The sequence below is a fragment of the Aphelocoma coerulescens genome, chromosome 4, assembly GCF_041296385.1.
Source record: "Aphelocoma coerulescens isolate FSJ_1873_10779 chromosome 4, UR_Acoe_1.0, whole genome shotgun sequence".
Lineage (NCBI taxonomy): Eukaryota > Metazoa > Chordata > Aves > Passeriformes > Corvidae > Aphelocoma > Aphelocoma coerulescens.
Genome location: NC_091017.1, coordinates 11,516,711 through 11,543,179, shown reverse-complemented (window position 1 = coordinate 11,543,179; position 26,469 = coordinate 11,516,711).

Sequence of the window (26,469 nt, the reverse complement as noted above, 5' to 3'; positions counted from 1 at the left end):
ACTTTTTTAGCTACATGTGCATGGACTATTATTTTGCTATAATACAATACTACTGGTTGTCTATAGTGTACACACATTCTTTGCTAAACATCAGCCAGTATCGTCCCTTTTGCAGCTGTTACAACTTCTTTCTGTTGTTTATCTTCTTGCTTCTGCAATTCTCACGGGTACAAAATGATTGTATCAACGGAAATGTCTGTGAGGCCTTCAGACCAGCTGTTGGTTCCCACAAAAGGCAAAGGAGTGGTAGACAAAAGAAGGCCAGGAATCTGTAGGCAAAGCAGGGATTGGGAGGGGTAGGCAAAGGAAAGCAAGGCCATGTTGGAAAGGGGCACAAATGTCAAGAAGGGCAAGGGTTATGCAAGGCAGTGCAAGGCAAGGGAAGGGTAGGCAGGCCAAGGCAAGACAAGAGCATGGAGGGGTGGTGCAGAAAAGGTGATGATCGGATGGATAGGCCAGTCAAAGGTGGGTAGACTAGGCGAGGGAAAGAGGGGTAGCAGGGCAAGGCAAGTGTTGGCTTTGCAGGGCAAGGCAAGTGTTGGCTTTGCAAAGCAAGGCAAGAGAGACTTAGGCAAGGCCAAGAGAGTCATAGGAGAAGCAGGCAAGACAAGACCAGGAAACAAGGGGTAAGAAAGTCAAGGTGGGAGATTGGTGAACAAGGCCATGCAATGGAGACATAGGAAGGGCAAGGGAGGTACACAGAGGTGTCTGTAAGGCAATGCAAGGCTGGGCTCTGCATGGCAAGGGATGATCAGGTATGGCAATGCCTTCATGTACCCCACTGTTTCAGGAGAATATGAGAGGTGGCCCAGGGGTGGTCAAAGCCAGCAAGACCCATCTGTCCTGGCAGCTTTCCTCCGGGAGTAATCCTTGGTTGTATTGGATATGGGACATGCAATCACCATTTTAGCCATAGACTCCTGGACAAGAATGAAAGTTCTTTTCCCTGGGAAGGAAAACACGTAGACCCACTGTTTCAGGTGCAGATGAAAGACAGAACAAGGAAGGACAAGGCACTCGAAGAACGCCTTCTTTCTGGACGCGTCCTTCTGGGTGTGCTCAAGCTGCGTGGGCTCGGCAGCACTGAAGGTGTAAGAACCTGTTTCTGGCCAGGCAGTGTGCTGCAGTGCAAGGGCTGCGCCTTACTTTGTTGAAGCAGGCAGAGCATTCTCAGCTGAATCTGCTTGTTGAAGCAGCTCTTGGCTGGACATTTGCAAGTCGCTCCACTGAGCCCATGAAGCCGGTGCCCAGCTGCTTCGTTCTTCGCCTTCTGTGGTCCGGACAGGACTGAAGCGCAGCGATGGCTTGGAGCTTTGCCGCTCTTCAGCGTGAACACTGCACGCAGCCACAGGCTGCTGTGCACGGCTTTTCCTCAGCTCGACGTACAGTCATTCTCTTGCTGTTTCCCCGAGTCGAAAGTGTCCGTGTAGCTCTCTCGCTCAGCGAAAGGCGTCAGGAGAGAAACACTTGCTGGATGAGCTTTTCGCTGGCCAAGCCTTTCAACACAGCACCACCATTCGGGCAAAGGAGGAGGAGAAAGGAAAGAGCACCTTTTCGTCCCGGCACGTTCTTCTTTGCGAGACGCCTCTCCGCCTCTTCGCTCCCTGCAAGGCTGTAATGTGCGCGGTGGCACTTGGAAGCGAGAAGGCAGGTGCAGAGAGCACCGCGATCTGACGGCGCTGTGCCGGCTGGAAAGGAAAGAGGGCTGCCACTGGAATGCGGTGCAAATACAGGTTTGCACGCGTCGAGGGTAAGCGCCGGGTGAGCTTGCTGACCTAAAACCGTTCTCTGTGCCAGACACAGGCATTGAGAATCTTTCCGTTAAGAATCAGGCTGCCACGCAAACAGAACGTGGTGCTGCCTAGCGCTGCGAGGGAAAGTGCAGGCAGAGCATTCTCGGCTGAATCTGCTTGTTGAAGCAGCTCTTGGCTGGACGTTTGCAAGTCGCGCCACTGAGTCCATGAAGCCGGTGCCCAGCTGCTTCGTTCTTCGCCTTCTGTGGTCCGGACAGGACTGAAGCGCAGCGATGGCTTGGAGCTTTGCCGCTCTTCAGATTGTTTACTGCAGGCATCTACATTTTTCTGTGCACGGATTTTCCTCAGCTGGACATAGAATTATTTTCTTGCTGTTTTACAGTGTCCAGACCATCTGTGTAGCTCTCGGTCAGGGAAATGCGTCAAGAGAGACGCCCTTGCTGGATGAGCTTTTCGCTGGCCAAGCCTTTCGACATCCCACCACAATTGGTCGAGGACGAGGAGAAAGGAGGGGTAACAGGGTAATATCTCTACAGTGCATCAGGTCATGTGAAATTTGTGCTGCTGCTGCCTAGTGCCCTTGCAGCTATCTGGGGAAGCAATTGCCCTTCCCTTCAGTCTCTGAGTTTCGGAGAACACGAATGCATGTAGGATGCAAGCGGAGGAGGGAAGTACAGAGTGCACCGGTGAGTTCGCTGTTGCTTACCTGGGGAGGGCGGAGGTGCAGCCCAGCACTGGCTTTGACGTCTACGGCCGTTCTCCAGGAGAGTAGCTGCTGGAGGCTGCCAAGGGAGCTGCGAGCACGAAAGTATAGCGGGCGTCTGTCTTAGAAGAAAGGCGCAGAGCCGCACTGTGATGCGCCCTTTCAGGAGGCTGCTTGGAGAAAGGGTGCTTTAGGAGGGCCTTCTGCTTTGACGCCTGCTCCTGGGTGAGCTCTAGCTGCAGGGACTCTGCAAGGCTGAACGACTAGGGAAGTGCCTATCTCCACGCTGTGGGATGAAGTGCTACGGCTCCGCGTTCCCTTTTGGAGACGCGAGGACTCCCTCAGCCGGCTTGGCTTGTGAACGAGCCTGCTGGACTTCTGCAACTCGGTGCACTGCACCTGCAAGCCCGGTGCTCTGCGGCTTCATTTTTCGCCTCACGTTATCCGCACGGAAGGGAAGCCCAGCGAGGGCACTGAACTTTGCCGCTTTTGCTCGTGCATGCTGCACGCACCCTCGGTGTAGCGTGCACGATTTCTTTCCACAGCTCTATAGGAGAAAGGCTCGCGAAGGGTGTCTGGACTTCAGGCGGCTCTCTTGAAAGCTGTGTATTGCATAGGCGAAGTTACAGCATTTCAGGGAGTGGGTATCCAGAGCCAGCCCTACAGCTGTCAGCTACAGCTGGTAGGCATACCTGGAGCCGCTTTCTGTTCAAGTTAGAAAGCATTATGTATTTTTCTTTGCTGAGTATCTCAATACATAGCAACCAATAAGCACCATACAACAATACCTTTACATTTGCCTGTAGCCTATCATGACTACTACCATTACCATATTATAGTCATTCTTATCCAATCACAAGAGTAAGTATGTTACAATTTAAGCTTACAGTGGAAAATTCTCAGACCTCTCTTCTTCTTGCTACATCGACATTTCTTGTTTGCCTGCGATAGCTCTCTTTTTGGTAAAAACATGTTTTCTATTTCCTTATGGCCTTCTTGAGACTTATTTACTTGGTGAAAAACATGTGCTTGTTTGTACTCACATACCGGTGTCCTAATAAAAAACATCTCCTTCCAACTCAATCTCCAACCTTTGCCTTCTCAGTTATTCAGTGATCAGTGTTTCAGCAAAACACCTTTTACTCTCTATCAAAACTCGTTTCCATTTCTACCTCATGCTAAGTTTCTACATTCAGAGATCTTTCTGTCAAGCTTACATAGCTGTGAAACTTTCTTACCAAACTTTCATCCTCTCCAACAAGCTCGAGCTACAAGGACACCCTTTCAGTTTCGCTGAGTCCACGCTGCCCACGTAGCTGTCGCTGAGCGAAGTGTGCCAGGGGAGAAGCACTTGCTGGAAGAGTCTTTCAATGCGCACGGCTTTGAAGGCAGCACCACAATGTGGGCCACGAGAAGGGGTGAGGAGGAATGTGGTGTCGTCCTGGCACCTTTCTCCTGTGCGAGATGTCTACCGAAGCTCTTTGCTCCTTGCGAGACGGCAGCGTGCGCCGGAGTACACTCGAGCCGAGGAGCGGGCAGACAGCATCGCCATCTGACGGGCGCTTTGCAGCTTGCCGCAGAAAGCGCTGCACTGCCGGGCACAGTGTTCCGGGCGAGAAGCAGAAGACCGTCCGCCTCCGGGGGAACGAAGGTACGGCGTGCTCGAAAAGGCGAAGAACGAAGCCGCGGAGCGCCGGGCTCGCGTGCTCGTTGTACGGGCTGCAAGACGAGCGTGGCTGCCACTCTCCTGCCTGCTGAATTGACGTTATAGCCTTGGGAAGGAGGAAGTTCCACGGCACTTACCTGTGCTGCTGCTGCCTATTCCTCTTGTAGCTCTCTGTGGAAGCATTTGCGCTTCCCTTCAGTCTCCGTCTTTCGGAGAACACGATGGTAGTAGCATGCAGCGGAGGAGGGAAGAACAGAGCGCACCGGTGAGTCTGGTGCCGCTTACGTGCAGAAGGCGAAGGTGCAGCCCAGCCCTGGCTTCTACTTCTCGGGCCGTTCTCCAGGAAAGCAGCTGCTGGAGGCTGCCAAGGGAGCTGCGAGAGTGAAAGCAAGGTGGGCGTCTGTCTTAGAAGAAAGGCACAGAGCCACAGTGTCATTTGCGATTTCCGAAGGCTGGTTGGAGAGGCGTGCTTTAGGAAAGCCTTCTGCTTTGACGCCTGCTCCTGGCTGAGCTCTAGTTGCAGGGACTCTGCAAGGCTGAACAACTAGGAAAGTGCCTATGTCCACGCTGTGGGATGAAGCACTATAGCTGCGGCTTCCTTTCTGGAGCAAGCAAGAATGCTCTCAGCCGACTCTGCTTGTGAACGAGCCCTTGCTGGTCTTGGGCAATTTGGTGCACTGCACACGCAAGCCCAGTGCTCTGCAGCTAAATTGTTTGCCTTAAGTGGTCTGGACTGAAGAGAAGGCCAGCGATGGCAGTGAACTTTGCTGCTTTTCCGCGTGCATGCTGCACCCACCAACGGTGCACCGTGCACGGTTTCTTTGCTCAGCTCGAGCTACAGCGACACCCTTTCGGTTTCGCTGAGTCCACGCTGCCCATGCAGCTCTCACTCAGCGAAGTGCGCCAGGGGAGAAGCACTTGCTGGAGAAGTCTTTCAATGTGCAAGGCTTTGAAGGCAGCACCCCAATCGGGATATGAGGAGGGCTGATGAAGAACGTGGTTCTTTCTTGGCAACTTTCTCCTGTGCGAGATGTCTACCGAAGCTCTTTGCTCCTTGCGAGACGGCAGCGTGCGCCGGAGTACACTCGAGCCGAGGAGCGGGCAGACAGCATCGCCATCTGACGGGCGCTTTGCAGCTTGCCGCAGAAAGCGCTGCACTGCCGGGCACAGTGTTCCGGGCGAGAAGCAGAAGACCGTCCGCCTCCGGGGGAACGAAGGTACGGCGTGCTCGAAAAGGCGAAGAACGAAGCCGCGGAGCGCCGGGCTCGCGTGCTCGTTGTACGGGCTGCAAGACGAGCGTGGCTGCCACTCTCCTGCCTGCTGAATTGACGTTATAGCCTTGGGAAGGAGGAAGTTCCACGGCACTTACCTGTGCTGCTGCTGCCTATTCCTCTTGTAGCTCTCTGTGGAAGCATTTGCGCTTCCCTTCAGTCTCCGTCTTTCCGAGAACACGATGGTAGTAGCATGCAGCGGAGGAGGGAAGAACAGAGCGCACCGGTGAGTCTGGTGCCGCTTACGTGCGGAAGGCGAAGGTGCAGCCCAGCCCTGGCTTCTACTTCTCGGGCCGTTCTCCAGGAAAGCAGCTGCTGGAGGCTGCCAAGGGAGCTGCGAGAGTGAAAGCAAGGTGGGCGTCTGTCTTAGAAGAAAGGCACAGAGCCACAGTGTCATTTGCGATTTCCGAAGGCTGGTTGGAGAGGCGTGCTTTAGGAAAGCCTTCTGCTTTGACGCCTGCTCCTGGCTGAGCTCTAGTTGCAGGGACTCTGCAAGGCTGAACAACTAGGAAAGTGCCTATGTCCACGCTGTGGGATGAAGCACTATAGCTGCGGCTTCCTTTCTGGAGCAAGCAAGAATGCTCTCAGCCGACTCTGCTTGTGAACGAGCCCTTGCTGGTCTTGGGCAATTTGGTGCACTGCACACGCAAGCCCAGTGCTCTGCAGCTAAATTGTTTGCCTTAAGTGGTCTGGACTGAAGAGAAGGCCAGCGATGGCAGTGAACTTTGCTGCTTTTCCGCGTGCATGCTGCACCCACCAACGGTGCACCGAGCACGGTTTCTTTGCTCAGCTCGAGCTACAGCGACACCCTTTCGGTTTCGCTGAGCCCACGCTGCCCATGCAGCTCTCACTCAGCGAAGTGCGCCAGGGGAGAAGCACTTGCTGGAGAAGTCTTTCAATGTGCAAGGCTTTGAAGGCAGCACCCCAATCGGGACATGAGGAGGGCTGATGAAGAACGTGGTTCTTTCTTGGCAACTTTCTCCTGTGCGAGATGTCTACCGAAGCTCTTTGCTCCTTGCGAGACGGCAGCGTGCGCCGGAGTACACTCGAGCCGAGGAGCGGGCAGACAGCATCGCCATCTGACGGGCGCTTTGCAGCTTGCCGCAGAAAGCGCTGCACTGCCGGGCACAGTGTTCCGGGCGAGAAGCAGAAGACCGTCCGCCTCCGGGGGAACGAAGGTACGGCGTGCTCGAAAAGGCGAAGAACGAAGCCGCGGAGCGCCGGGCTCGCGTGCTCGTTGTACGGGCTGCAAGACGACCGTGGCTGCCACTCTCCTGCCTGCTGAATTGACGTTATAGCCTTGGGAAGGAGGAAGTTCCACGGCACTTGCCTGTGCTGCTGCTGCCTATTCCTCTTGTAGCTCTCTGTGGAAGCATTTGCGCTTCCCTTCAGTCTCCGTCTTTCCGAGAACACGATGGTAGTAGCATGCAGCGGAGGAGGGAAGAACAGAGCGCACCGGTGAGTCTGGTGCCGCTTACGTGCGGAAGGCGAAGGTGCAGCCCAGCCCTGGCTTCTACTTCTCGGGCCGTTCTCCAGGAAAGCAGCTGCTGGAGGCTGCCAAGGGAGCTGCGAGAGTGAAAGCAAGGTGGGCGTCTGTCTTAGAAGAAAGGCACAGAGCCACAGTGTCATTTGCGATTTCCGAAGGCTGGTTGGAGAGGCGTGCTTTAGGAAAGCCTTCTGCTTTGACGCCTGCTCCTGGCTGAGCTCTAGTTGCAGGGACTCTGCAAGGCTGAACAACTAGGAAAGTGCCTATGTCCACGCTGTGGGATGAAGCACTATAGCTGCGGCTTCCTTTCTGGAGCAAGCAAGAATGCTCTCAGCCGACTCTGCTTGTGAACGAGCCCTTGCTGGTCTTGGGCAATTTGGTGCACTGCACACGCAAGCCCAGTGCTCTGCAGCTAAATTGTTTGCCTTAAGTGGTCTGGACTGAAGAGAAGGCCAGCGATGGCAGTGAACTTTGCTGCTTTTCCGCGTGCATGCTGCACCCACCAACGGTGCACCGTGCACGGTTTCTTTGCTCAGCTCGAGCTACAGCGACACCCTTTCGGTTTCGCTGAGTCCACGCTGCCCATGCAGCTCTCACTCAGCGAAGTGCGCCAGGGGAGAAGCACTTGCTGGAGAAGTCTTTCAACGTGCAAGGCTTTGAAGGCAGCACCCCAATCGGGACATGAGGAGGGCTGATGAAGAACGTGGTTCTTTCTTGGCAACTTTCTCCTGTGCGAGATGTCTACCGAAGCTCTTTGCTCCTTGCCAGACTGCAGTTGCACCAGAGTACACTCTGGCCGAGAAGGAGAAGGCAGACAGCACCACCATCTGACGGGCCCTATGCAGGTTATGACAGAAAGCAGACTGCCCCTGGAAGGCACTGGCAGCTACGAGTTCCCCAAGTGTCAGGGGCAAATGCTGGGCGAGCTCGTCATCCTGGCACGGTTCTCTGTGCGAGAGCGACTTCTCAGCGGTCCTTCTCGTGGCCCCGATTGCGCTGCTGTGTTTTCAAAGTCCTGCACACTGAAAGACTCATCCAGCAAGTGCTTCTCCCCTTCAAGTTTCGCTGAGCGAGAGCTACCATGGGTAGTGTGGACGCCGCGAAACCGAAGGGGTCTCCCGCTAGCTCGAGCTGCGGAAAAACCGTGCACAGCACACTGACAAGCGGCAAAGCACAATGGCCTCGCTCGGCTTCTCTTCTGCCCAGACAACGAAAGGCGAAGAACGAAGCCTCAGAGCACCGGGCTTGTGCGTGCAGCATTGCAGAAAGCGCAGAGACGCCTATCGGGAATTTCGGTCCTTGCGAGAGAGTCTTGTGTGCCTCGTGGTGCTTCGAGCCGAGAAAGACCGGGCAGACAGCACCGCCACAGAGGGGGCGCTTTTGCACCTTGTAAAAGGCAAGAGGACTGCTCCTGGAAGGTGGTGCGAATCCCTGTTGCCACTAGTGTCAGGAGCAAAGTGCTTGCAAGCTTATTGTCCTGGCACAGCTCTCTGCGGGAGACGTAGCCGAGAAGCTTTCCGCTTAGCTTGGGATCGCAAGAGGGACAGATTGTGCTGCTACGTAGCGCTGGGAAGGAGAGGTGCAGGGCCCAGGCGTGTTTGGGCAGAAGCAGTGCACTGGAGCGCTTGGCTGCCGACACAGCGTTCCGTGCGAGAAGCAGACCGCTGTTCGCCTCCGGGAGAATGAAGGTACGGCGTGCTCGAAAAGGCGAAGGACGAAGCCGCAGAGCACCGGGCTGGTGTGCGCGTCGTATGGGCTTGCAAGACGAAGGGTGGCTGCTGCACTCCTGCCTGCTGAATTGACGTTCTAGCATTCGGAAGGAGGACGCTCAAGGGCACTTGCTTGTGCCGCTGCCTCTTCCTCTTCCAGCTCTAGGTGGAAGTGATTGTGCTTCTTCTCAAGATTCTTGTGGAAACTCTTTTGTTGAACTTTGGAGTGCAAAATCCTGGGAACTGAATGTTACATTCCATCTAGAACGAAAGTTTTATTCCTCAGTTTTTGTCAGGAACAGCTAGAATGGAAAACACATCTTGGCTTTTTGCATTCCCTTCAGAGAATATTAACACTACGCAAATCGATGCCACGATCTATTCTGTCACCTAAATTTACTGTTTCAATCATGCACTCATAGGCTGCTCGTCTGAAATTTTCTGTCCAGATTCATTTGACCTCACGCATCTTCTGTTTTGCAGTACCAACAAGTCTTGCTACAGAAAGACATGCTAGATCAGCAGCAGTGTTTAGGTAGGCCTTTGGTACGGCAGTATCTGAACAGCACGCAACTCATACCTCAGCAATTCTCCCTGTGGCTCTGCTATGCGTGCTCTCGCATTTTTTCTCTCTCACTGAGCCTAAACTGTAGAACAAAAACATCCAGGAACTGCTGCCATGGGAATGCACAAAGACCAAAATCCCAGAGGTGGCCTGTACATTCCCTTTGCAGCCCCTGAACCATATCAAACGCACTGCTGGTCTGTACTTTTCTTTCCAGTGACACATCACATTCAGTCGAGCGGATACTGCAGACAAACCGAATCACTTCCAGCTAGCGAGCTCCAATACGAAAATGTGGCCGCACAGGAAGCTTTCACTGGCCTTGCATGGTACAGTTGCAAACTTGCACTATGACTGCAGTCAAATGGTACTCAGGGCTTTTACATTGCGTCTGTACACTGCACACACCCGACGGTGTTCTGTGCCTTCACTGTCAGTTTGGCTACCATCAAGTACTTTCATGTTCCCAAGGTGCCTATTTGGCACAAAGAAAAAGATACCAGCCTTGCTGGACTGCGACTTCTTCTGCCAGTCTTTCACGTACACACTTCTCACTGGGGCTATGCACCTTTCTTCTAAGCTGTGTGGAAAGTCACATTCTTTACACTCACAGATGCCAGTTTCCATCCTTAAAAGAGCCCGCAGCTCTGCCCATGCAAGCAGTCTGAGAACCGAAGCCCGCTGGCAGCATTCAGCTTTGTCTCTTTTCAGAGCGTGTACTGCACACAGCACAGTATGCTGTGGGGGGTTTTCCTCCCTTATAAGTACAGTCATACTCTTTCTGTTCCACTAAGTCCACATCATCCATCTACCTCTCGCTCAGGGAAAGGCAGTAGGAGAGAGAAAAGCAGTTGCTGCATTGGTCTTTCCGAGTCCATGATTTTCAACAAACCGCCGCACTCTGGATGACAAGGGGGTGCAATGGGAGGGTCTGCTGTTCTTGCTCAAGCTGGCACTTTCATGAGCTAATGTTTGTGTAGGATGTTCACAAGTTAGTATCTGGACTCTGCGAGAGTGAAAGACAGCGCTGGGGAGCTCACATTGCCCTCTGAGTGTGGTGCAAATAAGAGTTTGTACCTGGAAGGGGGAGATCAGTGAAATCTTTTTGTCCTGACACGGTTGATTTGAGAGCAGTGGTGTTTTCAACTTGGCTCTGCACTTTGGGTGGTTTATAGCTAGGTGAGGGGCCTTTCCTTCTTTTGCAAGTCCCCCCTGCCATGCTGGGGTTGTTCTTCTGAGTGCTGACAGCGCGCAGGTTAAAGTTAACTGCTCCTCATGGCGCCCAGCACCATTCATGTGGCAATAGTTTGTTCCTTTGCGGATCCTGGCTCTTCGAATGTCTTTTGATTTCGTCCGGAAGACACTTCCATGTGGAGACAGCAACAGGTTGCTGAATGGGCACCTTTTGTGACCAATATTTACACTTGATGAAATTAGTGCATCAGGATGGTGATAGGCAACCAATGACCACTCAATTAACACTTACAATATTACTAACTTAAGCGAAACGAGGTTTTGCAAATGGCAATCTCTCCTTTGTACTGATACAGCCCTAATTTAATTTTCTTCAATGCACCAGCCTCAAGCACGGTGCTCTGCATGATTGCAAGTAAGAATTGCAAGATTGCAAGTAGGAACATTTAGTTGGAAAGGAAAGCTGATGGCACAGGTTCACATGGCGCTGTTTCTATTCTTCAAAGTGAATGTGAAACCCACTCTAACTTATTATCCAAATAGGAGAGCACCAGGGAATGCTCATACTTTAAAGGTAGCAGGGAAAAGAGCTCAGAAGCTTGGCTCTTGCATTCCCTCTCTAACAGTTCAACAGCTCTAGCCCAGAGAACTGCCTACTAGGAAGAGCCATTAAATTCACATGCTCTTCTATGTGCACTTTCCTCCTCAGCTTTAAGTACCATCATAATCCTTCAGTCTCACAGAGTCAGGATGCAAACAGAATTTTATCAGGGGCTGCTAAAGTCAGCAGGATGCAAATTTGTTCAACAGCTTGGCTTTTTCATTCCTTCTCTAACAGTTCAACAGCTATAGCCCACAGAACTGCCCATGAGGAAAAGCCATTAATTCGCTGAGAACACCCTACATGCAGATCCAAAACTGCTTTCTTTGCCAAAGAGAGAAACTATGAGCCCATCTCAGAAGAACTGGGATCTCCTCCTCCAAAATAGAAAACATCCAGGAACTGCTCCCATCCAATGTGCCAGAACACTGTTACTGGACATTACCTGCCCTGGTGTCTAAATCAGCTGCACACCAAGGATGAGCATAGCTGCTTGTCTTGGCTTACTGCCAAGAGTTCAGAAGACCACCTTTCAGAAGTGGAAACGACATGCCAAAATTGACTTTTTCAGGAGACTGCCTTGAAAATAGGGCGTAGCAACTCCATACTTGTACAAATCAAGGCAGTGCTTCTACACCAAATATGCCAGGACAGAAAGTTGCTGCTGCCCTTTACCTCCACTAGGCAGCTTCTTATGTGCACCTGAAACACTGGGGCTAGGTGCTTTCCTTCCCATGGAAAAGCATTGTCATCCTCTCTGAGGAACTGGCGTGCTACCGCCAATATTGAATATATCTAAGAATTGCTCCTACACAAGAGGTGCCAGGAGAGAAATGTCTCAGTTGAGTTTACTTCCCCATGGGACCTTATCATCTGCTCCACCAACACTGGGATTTCAGACCTTTGCATTCCAAGGAAAGGCATTATGAGTCACTTGGCCTTGCGTTGCCTTCAGTACCATTGCCTGGTTTTTCCTAGCCTACCCTTGCTTTGCCTTCCTTGGCTACGTCTCTCTTGCCTATGTCTCCCTTGCCCTGCCCTGCCTATGATTTCCTTGCTTTGCCCTGCCTTGCCTTTTCTTCCATGCAGGCAAGGCAATGCAGTCAAAGCAAGTTTAGGCAATTCTAGTCAAGTCAAGGGAAAGTTAGGGAAAGCAAAGCAAGAGCAGTGAGCAGGCAGCAAAGTAGGGCCAATGAGTGCGAGGCAAGAGAAGGCCCAGAAGTTGTAGGGAAGGCAGGGCATAGGAAGGTAAGTCCAGTGATGCAGAGGGCAGGCAAGGACAAGAAAGGCTAGGCAAGGAAAGGCCAGGCAAGAAAGGGGTAGGCAAATAAAAACAGGGAATGCTTACACAAAGCAATGTGAAGCAAGGAACAGCTAGGCAAGTCAAGGCAAGAACACAGAAAGGTCAGTGGAGTAAGGCAAGCAAGGGAGAGATAGGAGAAGCAAGTTAAATCAAAGGAGAGGAAGACAAGACATGGAAGGCCAGGGAAGGAGGCAGTAGGCAGGGGCTGGTTATGAAAGGCAGTGCAAGGCTGTTGCTGTTGAGACGGTCACGACACACATACACTCTCTGCCCCGAGCAATGGCAAAAAACCACTTGTATTATTTATGCATCTTCTCTTATGCACTTTTTTAGCTACATGTGCATGGACTATTATTTTGCTATAATACAATACTACTGGTTGTCTATAGTGTACACACATTCTTTGCTAAACATCAGCCAGTATCGTCCCTTTTGCAGCTGTTACAACTTCTTTCTGTTGTTTATCTTCTTGCTTCTGCAATTCTCACGGGTACAAAATGATTGTATCAACGGAAATGTCTGTGAGGCCTTCAGACCAGCTGTTGGTTCCCACAAAAGGCAAAGGAGTGGTAGACAAAAGAAGGCCAGGAATCTGTAGGCAAAGCAGGGATTGGGAGGGGTAGGCAAAGGAAAGCAAGGCCATGTTGGAAAGGGGCACAAATGTCAAGAAGGGCAAGGGTTATGCAAGGCAGTGCAAGGCAAGGGAAGGGTAGGCAGGCCAAGGCAAGACAAGAGCATGGAGGGGTGGTGCAGAAAAGGTGATGATCGGATGGATAGGCCAGTCAAAGGTGGGTAGACTAGGCGAGGGAAAGAGGGGTAGCAGGGCAAGGCAAGTGTTGGCTTTGCAAAGCAAGGCAAGAGAGACTTAGGCAAGGCCAAGAGAGTCATAGGAGAAGCAGGCAAGACAAGACCAGGAAACAAGGGGTAAGAAAGTCAAGGTGGGAGATTGGTGAACAAGGCCATGCAATGGAGACATAGGAAGGGCAAGGGAGGTACACAGAGGTGTCTGTAAGGCAATGCAAGGCTGGGCTCTGCATGGCAAGGGATGATCAGGTATGGCAATGCCTTCATGTACCCCACTGTTTCAGGAGAATATGAGAGGTGGCCCAGGGGTGGTCAAAGCCAGCAAGACCCATCTGTCCTGGCAGCTTTCCTCCGGGAGTAATCCTTGGTTGTATTGGATATGGGACATGCAATCACCATTTTAGCCATAGACTCCTGGACAAGAATGAAAGTTCTTTTCCCTGGGAAGGAAAACACGTAGACCCACTGTTTCAGGTGCAGATGAAAGACAGAACAAGGAAGGACAAGGCACTCGAAGAACGCCTTCTTTCTGGACGCGTCCTTCTGGGTGTGCTCAAGCTGCGTGGGCTCGGCAGCACTGAAGGTGTAAGAACCTGTTTCTGGCCAGGCAGTGTGCTGCAGTGCAAGGGCTGCGCCTTACTTTGTTGAAGCAGGCAGAGCATTCTCAGCTGAATCTGCTTGTTGAAGCAGCTCTTGGCTGGACATTTGCAAGTCGCTCCACTGAGCCCATGAAGCCGGTGCCCAGCTGCTTCGTTCTTCGCCTTCTGTGGTCCGGACAGGACTGAAGCGCAGCGATGGCTTGGAGCTTTGCCGCTCTTCAGCGTGAACACTGCACGCAGCCACAGGCTGCTGTGCACGGCTTTTCCTCAGCTCGACGTACAGTCATTCTCTTGCTGTTTCCCCGAGTCGAAAGTGTCCGTGTAGCTCTCTCGCTCAGCGAAAGGCGTCAGGAGAGAAACACTTGCTGGATGAGCTTTTCGCTGGCCAAGCCTTTCAACACAGCACCACCATTCGGGCAAAGGAGGAGGAGAAAGGAAAGAGCACCTTTTCGTCCCGGCACGTTCTTCTTTGCGAGACGCCTCTCCGCCTCTTCGCTCCCTGCAAGGCTGTAATGTGCGCGGTGGCACTTGGAAGCGAGAAGGCAGGTGCAGAGAGCACCGCGATCTGACGGCGCTGTGCCGGCTGGAAAGGAAAGAGGGCTGCCACTGGAATGCGGTGCAAATACAGGTTTGCACGCGTCGAGGGTAAGCGCCGGGTGAGCTTGCTGACCTAAAACCGTTCTCTGTGCCAGACACAGGCATTGAGAATCTTTCCGTTAAGAATCAGGCTGCCACGCAAACAGAACGTGGTGCTGCCTAGCGCTGCGAGGGAAAGTGCAGGCAGAGCATTCTCGGCTGAATCTGCTTGTTGAAGCAGCTCTTGGCTGGACGTTTGCAAGTCGCGCCACTGAGTCCATGAAGCCGGTGCCCAGCTGCTTCGTTCTTCGCCTTCTGTGGTCCGGACAGGACTGAAGCGCAGCGATGGCTTGGAGCTTTGCCGCTCTTCAGATTGTTTACTGCAGGCATCTACATTTTTCTGTGCACGGATTTTCCTCAGCTGGACATAGAATTATTTTCTTGCTGTTTTACAGTGTCCAGACCATCTGTGTAGCTCTCGGTCAGGGAAATGCGTCAAGAGAGACGCCCTTGCTGGATGAGCTTTTCGCTGGCCAAGCCTTTCGACATCCCACCACAATTGGTCGAGGACGAGGAGAAAGGAGGGGTAACAGGGTAATATCTCTACAGTGCATCAGGTCATGTGAAATTTGTGCTGCTGCTGCCTAGTGCCCTTGCAGCTATCTGGGGAAGCAATTGCCCTTCCCTTCAGTCTCTGAGTTTCGGAGAACACGAATGCATGTAGGATGCAAGCGGAGGAGGGAAGTACAGAGTGCACCGGTGAGTTCGCTGTTGCTTACCTGGGGAGGGCGGAGGTGCAGCCCAGCACTGGCTTTGACGTCTACGGCCGTTCTCCAGGAGAGTAGCTGCTGGAGGCTGCCAAGGGAGCTGCGAGCACGAAAGTATAGCGGGCGTCTGTCTTAGAAGAAAGGCGCAGAGCCTCACTGTGATGCGCCCTTTCAGGAGGCTGCTTGGAGAAAGGGTGCTTTAGGAGGGCCTTCTGCTTTGACGCCTGCTCCTGGGTGAGCTCTAGCTGCAGGGACTCTGCAAGGCTGAACGACTAGGGAAGTGCCTATCTCCACGCTGTGGGATGAAGTGCTACGGCTCCGCGTTCCCTTTTGGAGACGCGAGGACTCCCTCAGCCGGCTTGGCTTGTGAACGAGCCTGCTGGACTTCTGCAACTCGGTGCACTGCACCTGCAAGCCCGGTGCTCTGCGGCTTCATTTTTCGCCTCACGTTATCCGCACGGAAGGGAAGCCCAGCGAGGGCACTGAACTTTGCCGCTTTTGCTCGTGCATGCTGCACGCACCCTCGGTGTAGCGTGCACGATTTCTTTCCACAGCTCTATAGGAGAAAGGCTCGCGAAGGGTGTCTGGACTTCAGGCGGCTCTCTTGAAAGCTGTGTATTGCATAGGCGAAGTTACAGCATTTCAGGGAGTGGGTATCCAGAGCCAGCCCTACAGCTGTCAGCTACAGCTGGTAGGCATACCTGGAGCCGCTTTCTGTTCAAGTTAGAAAGCATTATGTATTTTTCTTTGCTGAGTATCTCAATACATAGCAACCAATAAGCACCATACAACAATACCTTTACATTTGCCTGTAGCCTATCATGACTACTACCATTACCATATTATAGTCATTCTTATCCAATCACAAGAGTAAGTATGTTACAATTTAAGCTTACAGTGGAAAATTCTCAGACCTCTCTTCTTCTTGCTACATCGACATTTCTTGTTTGCCTGCGATAGCTCTCTTTTTGGTAAAAACATGTTTTCTATTTCCTTATGGCCTTCTTGAGACTTATTTACTTGGTGAAAAACATGTGCTTGTTTGTACTCACATACCGGTGTCCTAATAAAAAACATCTCCTTCCAACTCAATCTCCAACCTTTGCCTTCTCAGTTATTCAGTGATCAGTGTTTCAGCAAAACACCTTTTACTCTCTATCAAAACTCGTTTCCATTTCTACCTCATGCTAAGTTTCTACATTCAGAGATCTTTCTGTCAAGCTTACATAGCTGTGAAACTTTCTTACCAAACTTTCATCCTCTCCAACAAGCTCGAGCTACAAGGACACCCTTTCAGTTTCGCTGAGTCCACGCTGCCCACGTAGCTGTCGCTGAGCGAAGTGTGCCAGGGGAGAAGCACTTGCTGGAAGAGTCTTTCAATGCGCACGGCTTTGAAGGCAGCACCACAATGTGGGCCACGAGAAGGGGTGAGGAGGAATGTGGTGTCGTCCTGGCACCTTTCTCCTGTGCGAGATGTCTACCGAAGCTCTTTGCTCCTTGCGAGACGGCAGCGTGCGCCGGAGTACACTCGAGCCGAGGAGCGGGCAGACAGCATCGCCATCTGACGGGCGCTTTGCAGCTTGCCGCAGAAAGCGCTGCACTGCCGGGCACAGTGTTCCGGGCGAGAAGCAGAAGACCGTCCGCCTCCGGGGGAACGAAGGTACGGCGTGCTCGAAAAGGCGAAGAACGAAGCCGCGGAGCGCCGGGCTCGCGTGCTCGTTGTACGGGCTGCAAGACGAGCGTGGCTGCCACTCTCCTGCCTGCTGAATTGACGTTATAGCCTTGGGAAGGAGGAAGTTCCACGGCACTTACCTGTGCTGCTGCTGCCTATTCCTCTTGTAGCTCTCTGTGGAAGCATTTGCGCTTCCCTTCAGTCTCCGTCTTTCCGAGAACACGATGGTAGTAGCATGCAGCGGAGGAGGGAAGAACAGAGCGCACCGGTGAGTCTGGTGCCGCTTACGTGCGGAAGGCGAAGGTGCAGCCCAGCCCTGGCTTCTACTTCTCGGGCCGTTCTCCAGGAAAGCAGCTGCTGGAGGCTGCCAAGGGAGCTGCGAGAGTGAAAGCAAGGTGGGCGTCTGTCTTAGAAGAAAGGCACAGAGCCACAGTGTCATTTGCGATTTCCGAAGGCTGGTTGGAGAGGCGTGCTTTAGGAAAGCCTTCTGCTTTGACGCCTGCTCCTGGCTGAGCTCTAGTTGCAGGGACTCTGCAAGGCTGAACAACTAGGAAAGTGCCTATGTCCACGCTGTGGGATGAAGCACTATAGCTGCGGCTTCCTTTCTGGAGCAAGCAAGAATGCTCTCAGCCGACTCTGCTTGTGAACGAGCCCTTGCTGGTCTTGGGCAATTTGGTGCACTGCACACGCAAGCCCAGTGCTCTGCAGCTAAATTGTTTGCCTTAAGTGGTCTGGACTGAAGAGAAGGCCAGCGATGGCAGTGAACTTTGCTGCTTTTCCGCGTGCATGCTGCACCCACCAACGGTGCACCGAGCACGGTTTCTTTGCTCAGCTCGAGCTACAGCGACACCCTTTCGGTTTCGCTGAGTCCACGCTGCCCATGCAGCTCTCACTCAGCGAAGTGCGCCAGGGGAGAAGCACTTGCTGGAGAAGTCTTTCAATGTGCAAGGCTTTGAAGGCAGCACCCCAATCGGGACATGAGGAGGGCTGATGAAGAACGTGGTTCTTTCTTGGCAACTTTCTCCTGTGCGAGATGTCTACCGAAGATCTTTGCTCCTTGCCAGACTGCAGTGTGCACCAGAGTACACTCTGGCCGAGAAGGAGAAGGCAGACAGCACCACCATCTGACGGGCCCTATGCAGGTTATGACAGAAAGCAGACTGCCCCTGGAAGGCACTGGCAACTACGAGTTCCCCAAGTGTCAGGGGCAAATGCTGGGCGAGCTCGTCATCCTGGCACGGTTCTCTGTGCGAGAGCGACTTCTCAGCGGTCCTTCTCGTGGCCCCGATTGCGCTGCTGTGTTTTCAAAGTCCTGCACACTGAAAGACTCATCCAGCAAGTGCTTCTCCCCTTCAAGTTTCGCTGAGCGAGAGCTACCATGGGTAGTGTGGACGCCGCGAAACCGAAGGGGTCTCCCGCTAGCTCGAGCTGCGGAAAAACCGTGCACAGCACACTGACAAGCGGCAAAGCACAATGGCCTCGCTCGGCTTCTCTTCTGCCCAGACAACGAAAGGCGAAGAACGAAGCCTCAGAGCACCGGGCTTGTGCGTGCAGCATTGCAGAAAGCGCAGAGACGCCTATCGGGAATTTCGGTCCTTGCGAGAGAGTCTTGTGTGCCTCGTGGTGCTTCGAGCCGAGAAAGACCGGGCAGACAGCACCGCCACAGAGGGGGCGCTTTTGCACCTTGTAAAAGGCAAGAGGACTGCTCCTGGAAGGTGGTGCGAATCCCTGTTGCCACTAGTGTCAGGAGCAAAGTGCTTGCAAGCTTATTGTCCTGGCACAGCTCTCTGCGGGAGACGTAGCCGAGAAGCTTTCCGCTTAGCTTGGGATCGCAAGAGGGACAGATTGTGCTGCTACGTAGCGCTGGGAAGGAGAGGTGCAGGGCCCAGGCGTGTTTGGGCAGAAGCAGTGCACTGGAGCGCTTGGCTGCCGACACAGCGTTCCGTGCGAGAAGCAGACCGCTGTTCGCCTCCGGGAGAATGAAGGTACGGCGTGCTCGAAAAGGCGAAGGACGAAGCCGCAGAGCACCGGGCTGGTGTGCGCGTCGTATGGGCTTGCAAGACGAAGGGTGGCTGCTGCACTCCTGCCTGCTGAATTGACGTTCTAGCATTCGGAAGGAGGACGCTCAAGGGCACTTGCTTGTGCCGCTGCCTCTTCCTCTTCCAGCTCTAGGTGGAAGTGATTGTGCTTCTTCTCAAGATTCTTGTGGAAACTCTTTTGTTGAACTTTGGAGTGCAAAATCCTGGGAACTGAATGTTACATTCCATCTAGAACGAAAGTTTTATTCCTCAGTTTTTGTCAGGAACAGCTAGAATGGAAAACACATCTTGGCTTTTTGCATTCCCTTCAGAGAATATTAACACTACGCAAATCGATGCCACGATCTATTCTGTCACCTAAATTTACTGTTTCAATCATGCACTCATAGGCTGCTCGTCTGAAATTTTCTGTCCAGATTCATTTGACCTCACGCATCTTCTGTTTTGCAGTACCAACAAGTCTTGCTACAGAAAGACATGCTAGATCAGCAGCAGTGTTTAGGTAGGCCTTTGGTACGGCAGTATCTGAACAGCACGCAACTCATACCTCAGCAATTCTCCCTGTGGCTCTGCTATGCGTGCTCTCGCATTTTTTTCTCTCTCACTGAGCCTAAACTGTAGAACAAAAACATCCAGGAACTGCTGCCATGGGAATGCACAAAGACCAAAATCCCAGAGGTGGCCTGTACATTCCCTTTGCAGCCCCTGAACCATATCAAACGCACTGCTGGTCTGTACTTTTCTTTCCAGTGACACATCACATTCAGTCGAGCGGATACTGCAGACAAACCGAATCACTTCCAGCTAGCGAGCTCCAATACGAAAATGTGGCCGCACAGGAAGCTTTCACTGGCCTTGCATGGTACAGTTGCAAACTTGCACTATGACTGCAGTCAAATGGTACTCAGGGCTTTTACATTGCGTCTGTACACTGCACACACCCGACGGTGTTCTGTGCCTTCACTGTCAGTTTGGCTACCATCAAGTACTTTCATGTTCCCAAGGTGCCTATTTGGCACAAAGAAAAAGATACCAGCCTTGCTGGACTGCGACTTCTTCTGCCAGTCTTTCACGTACACACTTCTCACTGGGGCTATGCACCTTTCTTCTAAGCTGTGTGGAAAGTCACATTCTTTACACTCACAGATGCCAGTTTCCATCCTTAAAAGAGCCCGCAGCTCTGCCCATGCAAGCAGTCTGAGAACCGAAGCCCGCTGGCAGCATTCAGCTTTGTCTCTTTTCAGAGCGTGTACTGCACACAGCACAGTATGCTGTGGGGGGTTTTCCTCCCTTATAAGTACAGTCATACTCTTTCTGTTCCACTAAGTCCACATCATCCATCTACCTCTCGCTCAGGGAAAGGCAGTAGGAGAGAGAAAAGCAGTTGCTGCATTGGTCTTTCCGAGTCCATGATTTTCAACAAACCGCCGCACTCTGAATGACAAGGGGGTGCAATGGGAGGGTCTGCTGTTCTTGCTCAAGCTGGCACTTTCATGAGCTAATGTTTGTGTAGGATGTTCACAAGTTAGTATCTGGACTCTGCGAGAGTGAAAGACAGTGCTGGGGAGCTCACATTGCCCTCTGAGTGTGGTGCACATAAGAGTTTGTACCTGGAAGGGGGAGATCAGTGAAATCTTTTTGTCCTGACACGGTTGATTTGAGAGCAGTGGTGTTTTCAACTTGGCTCTGCACTTTGGGTGGTTTATAGCTAGGTGAGGGGCCTTTCCTTCTTTTGCAAGTCCCCCCTGCCATGCTGGGGTTGTTCTTCTGAGTGCTGACAGAGCGCAGGTTAAAGTTAACTGCTCCTCATGGCGCCCAGCACCATTCATGTGGCAATAGTTTGTTCCTTTGCGGATCCTGGCTCTTCGAATGTCTTTTGATTTCGTCCGGAAGACACTTCCATGTGGAGACAGCAACAGGTTGCTGAATGGGCACCTTTTGTGACCAATATTTACACTTGATGAAATTAGTGCATCAGGATGGTGATAGGCAACCAATGACCACTCAATTAACACTTACAATATTACTAACTTAAGCGAAACGAGGTTTTGCAAATGGCAATCTCTCCTTTGTACTGATACAGCCCTAATTTAATTTTCTTCAATGCACCAGCCTCAAGCACGGTGCTCTGCATGACTGCAAGTAAGAATTGCAAGATTGCAAGTAGGAACATTTAGTTGGAAAGGAAAGCTGATGGCACAGGTTCACATGGCGCTGTTTCTATTCTTCAAAGTGAATGTGAAACCCACTCTAACTTATTATCCAAATAGGAGAGCACCAGGGAATGCTCATACTTTAAAGGTAGCAGGGAAAAGAGCTCAGAAGCTTGGCTCTTGCATTCCCTCTCTAACAGTTCAACAGCTCTAGCCCAGAGAACTGCCTACTAGGAAGAGCCATTAAATTCACATGCTCTTCTATGTGCACTTTCCTCCTCAGCTTTAAGTACCATCATAATCCTTCAGTCTCACAGAGTCAGGATGCAAACAGAATTTTATCAGGGGCTGCTAAAGTCAGCAGGATGCAAATTTGTTCAACAGCTTGGCTTTTTCATTCCTTCTCTAACAGTTCAACAGCTATAGCCCACAGAACTGCCCATGAGGAAAAGCCATTAATTCGCTGAGAACACCCTACATGCAGATCCAAAACTGCTTTCTTTGCCAAAGAGAGAAACTATGAGCCCATCTCAGAAGAACTGGGATCTCCTCCTCCAAAATAGAAAACATCCAGGAACTGCTCCCATCCAATGTGCCAGAACACTGTTACTGGACATTACCTGCCCTGGTGTCTAAATCAGCTGCACACCAAGGATGAGCATAGCTGCTTGTCTTGGCTTACTGCCAAGAGTTCAGAAGACCACCTTTCAGAAGTGGAAACGACATGCCAAAATTGACTTTTTCAGGAGACTGCCTTGAAAATAGGGCGTAGCAACTCCATACTTGTACAAATCAAGGCAGTGCTTCTACACCAAATATGCCAGGACAGAAAGTTGCTGCTGCCCTTTACCTCCACTAGGCAGCTTCTTATGTGCACCTGAAACACTGGGGCTAGGTGCTTTCCTTCCCATGGAAAAGCATTGTCATCCTCTCTGAGGAACTGGCGTGCTACCGCCAATATTGAATATATCTAAGAATTGCTCCTACACAAGAGGTGCCAGGAGAGAAATGTCTCAGTTGAGTTTACTTCCCCATGGGACCTTATCATCTGCTCCACCAACACTGGGATTCAGACCTTTGCATTCCAAGGAAAGGCATTATGAGTCACTTGGCCTTGCGTTGCCTTCAGTACCATTGCCTGGTTTTTCCTAGCCTACCCTTGCTTTGCCTTCCTTGGCTACGTCTCTCTTGCCTATGTCTCCCTTGCCCTGCCCTGCCTATGATTTCCTTGCTTTGCCCTGCCTTGCCTTTTCTTCCATGCAGGCAAGGCAATGCAGTCAAAGTAAGTTTAGGCAATTCTAGTCAAGTCAAGGGAAAGTTAGGGAAAGCAAAGCAAGAGCAGTGAGCAGGCAGCAAAGTAGGGCCAATGAGTGCGAGGCAAGAGAAGGCCCAGAAGTTGTAGGGAAGGCAGGGCATAGGAAGGTAAGTCCAGTGATGCAGAGGGCAGGCAAAGACAAGAAAGGCTAGGCAAGGAAAGGCCAGGCAAGAAAGGGGTAGGCAAATAAAAACAGGGAATGCTTACACAAAGCAATGTGAAGCAAGGAACAGCTAGGCAAGTCAAGGCAAGAACACAGAAAGGTCAGTGGAGTAAGGCAAGCAAGGGAGAGATAGGAGAAGCAAGTTAAATCAAAGGAGAGGAAGACAAGACACGGAAGGCCAGGGAAGGAGGCAGTAGGCAGGGGCTGGTTATGAAAGGCAGTGCAAGGCTGTTGCTGTTGAGACGGTCACGACACACATACACTCTCTGCCCCGAGCAATGGCAAAAAACCACTTGTATTATTTATGCATCTTCTCTTATGCACTTTTTTAGCTACATGTGCATGGACTATTATTTTGCTATAATACAATACTACTGGTTGTCTATAGTGTACACACATTCTTTGCTAAACATCAGCCAGTATCGTCCCTTTTGCAGCTGTTACAACTTCTTTCTGTTGTTTATCTTCTTGCTTCTGCAATTCTCACGGGTACAAAATGATTGTATCAACGGAAATGTCTGTGAGGCCTTCAGACCAGCTGTTGGTTCCCACAAAAGGCAAAGGAGTGGTAGACAAAAGAAGGCCAGGAATCTGTAGGCAAAGCAGGGATTGGGAGGGGTAGGCAAAGGAAAGCAAGGCCATGTTGGAAAGGGGCACAAATGTCAAGAAGGGCAAGGGTTATGCAAGGCAGTGCAAGGCAAGGGAAGGGTAGGCAGGCCAAGGCAAGACAAGAGCATGGAGGGGTGGTGCAGAAAAGGTGATGATCGGATGGATAGGCCAGTCAAAGGTGGGTAGACTAGGCGAGGGAAAGAGGGGTAGCAGGGCAAGGCAAGTGTTGGCTTTGCAGGGCAAGGCAAGTGTTGGCTTTGCAAAGCAAGGCAAGAGAGACTTAGGCAAGGCCAAGAGAGTCATAGGAGAAGCAGGCAAGACAAGACCAGGAAACAAGGGGTAAGAAAGTCAAGGTGGGAGATTGGTGAACAAGGCCATGCAATGGAGACATAGGAAGGGCAAGGGAGGTACACAGAGGTGTCTGTAAGGCAATGCAAGGCTGGGCTCTGCATGGCAAGGGATGATCAGGTATGGCAATGCCTTCATGTACCCCACTGTTTCAGGAGAATATGAGAGGTGGCCCAGGGGTGGTCAAAGCCAGCAAGACCCATCTGTCCTGGCAGCTTTCCTCCGGGAGTAATCCTTGGTTGTATTGGATATGGGACATGCAATCACCATTTTAGCCATAGACTCCTGGACAAGAATGAAAGTTCTTTTCCCTGGGAAGGAAAACACGTAGACCCACTGTTTCAGGTGCAGATGAAAGACAGAACAAGGAAGGACAAGGCACTCGAAGAACGCCTTCTTTCTGGACGCGTCCTTCTGGGTGTGCTCAAGCTGCGTGGGCTCGGCAGCACTGAAGGTGTAAGAACCTGTTTCTGGCCAGGCAGTGTGCTGCAGTGCAAGGGCTGCGCCTTACTTTGTTGAAGCAGGCAGAGCATTCTCAGCTGAATCTGCTTGTTGAAGCAGCTCTTGGCTGGACATTTGCAAGTCGCTCCACTGAGCCCATGAAGCCGGTGCCCAGCTGCTTCGTTCTTCGCCTTCTGTGGTCCGGACAGGACTGAAGCGCAGCGATGGCTTGGAGCTTTGCCGCTCTTCAGCGTGAACACTGCACGCAGCCACAGGCTGCTGTGCACGGCTTTTCCTCAGCTCGACGTACAGTCATTCTCTTGCTGTTTCCCCGAGTCGAAAGTGTCCGTGTAGCTCTCTCGCTCAGCGAAAGGCGTCAGGAGAGAAACACTTGCTGGATGAGCTTTTCGCTGGCCAAGCCTTTCAACACAGCACCACCATTCGGGCAAAGGAGGAGGAGAAAGGAAAGAGCACCTTTTCGTCCCGGCACGTTCTTCTTTGCGAGACGCCTCTCCGCCTCTTCGCTCCCTGCAAGGCTGTAATGTGCGCGGTGGCACTTGGAAGCGAGAAGGCAGGTGCAGAGAGCACCGCGATCTGACGGCGCTGTGCCGGCTGGAAAGGAAAGAGGGCTGCCACTGGAATGCGGTGCAAATACAGGTTTGCACGCGTCGAGGGTAAGCGCCGGGTGAGCTTGCTGACCTAAAACCGTTCTCTGTGCCAGACACAGGCATTGAGAATCTTTCCGTTAAGAATCAGGCTGCCACGCAAACAGAACGTGGTGCTGCCTAGCGCTGCGAGGGAAAGTGCAGGCAGAGCATTCTCGGCTGAATCTGCTTGTTGAAGCAGCTCTTGGCTGGACGTTTGCAAGTCGCGCCACTGAGTCCATGAAGCCGGTGCCCAGCTGCTTCGTTCTTCGCCTTCTGTGGTCCGGACAGGACTGAAGCGCAGCGATGGCTTGGAGCTTTGCCGCTCTTCAGATTGTTTACTGCAGGCATCTACATTTTTCTGTGCACGGATTTTCCTCAGCTGGACATAGAATTATTTTCTTGCTGTTTTACAGTGTCCAGACCATCTGTGTAGCTCTCGGTCAGGGAAATGCGTCAAGAGAGACGCCCTTGCTGGATGAGCTTTTCGCTGGCCAAGCCTTTCGACATCCCACCACAATTGGTCGAGGACGAGGAGAAAGGAGGGGTAACAGGGTAATATCTCTACAGTGCATCAGGTCATGTGAAATTTGTGCTGCTGCTGCCTAGTGCCCTTGCAGCTATCTGGGGAAGCAATTGCCCTTCCCTTCAGTCTCTGAGTTTCGGAGAACACGAATGCATGTAGGATGCAAGCGGAGGAGGGAAGTACAGAGTGCACCGGTGAGTTCGCTGTTGCTTACCTGGGGAGGGCGGAGGTGCAGCCCAGCACTGGCTTTGACGTCTACGGCCGTTCTCCAGGAGAGTAGCTGCTGGAGGCTGCCAAGGGAGCTGCGAGCACGAAAGTATAGCGGGCGTCTGTCTTAGAAGAAAGGCGCAGAGCCGCACTGTGATGCGCCCTTTCAGGAGGCTGCTTGGAGAAAGGGTGCTTTAGGAGGGCCTTCTGCTTTGACGCCTGCTCCTGGGTGAGCTCTAGCTGCAGGGACTCTGCAAGGCTGAACGACTAGGGAAGTGCCTATCTCCACGCTGTGGGATGAAGTGCTACGGCTCCGCGTTCCCTTTTGGAGACGCGAGGACTCCCTCAGCCGGCTTGGCTTGTGAACGAGCCTGCTGGACTTCTGCAACTCGGTGCACTGCACCTGCAAGCCCGGTGCTCTGCGGCTTCATTTTTCGCCTCACGTTATCCGCACGGAAGGGAAGCCCAGCGAGGGCACTGAACTTTGCCGCTTTTGCTCGTGCATGCTGCACGCACCCTCGGTGTAGCGTGCACGATTTCTTTCCACAGCTCTATAGGAGAAAGGCTCGCGAAGGGTGTCTGGACTTCAGGCGGCTCTCTTGAAAGCTGTGTATTGCATAGGCGAAGTTACAGCATTTCAGGGAGTGGGTATCCAGAGCCAGCCCTACAGCTGTCAGCTACAGCTGGTAGGCATACCTGGAGCCGCTTTCTGTTCAAGTTAGAAAGCATTATGTATTTTTCTTTGCTGAGTATCTCAATACATAGCAACCAATAAGCACCATACAACAATACCTTTACATTTGCCTGTAGCCTATCATGACTACTACCATTACCATATTATAGTCATTCTTATCCAATCACAAGAGTAAGTATGTTACAATTTAAGCTTACAGTGGAAAATTCTCAGACCTCTCTTCTTCTTGCTACATCGACATTTCTTGTTTGCCTGCGATAGCTCTCTTTTTGGTAAAAACATGTTTTCTATTTCCTTATGGCCTTCTTGAGACTTATTTACTTGGTGAAAAACATGTGCTTGTTTGTACTCACATACCGGTGTCCTAATAAAAAACATCTCCTTCCAACTCAATCTCCAACCTTTGCCTTCTCAGTTATTCAGTGATCAGTGTTTCAGCAAAACACCTTTTACTCTCTATCAAAACTCGTTTCCATTTCTACCTCATGCTAAGTTTCTACATTCAGAGATCTTTCTGTCAAGCTTACATAGCTGTGAAACTTTCTTACCAAACTTTCATCCTCTCCAACAAGCTCGAGCTACAAGGACACCCTTTCAGTTTCGCTGAGTCCACGCTGCCCACGTAGCTGTCGCTGAGCGAAGTGTGCCAGGGGAGAAGCA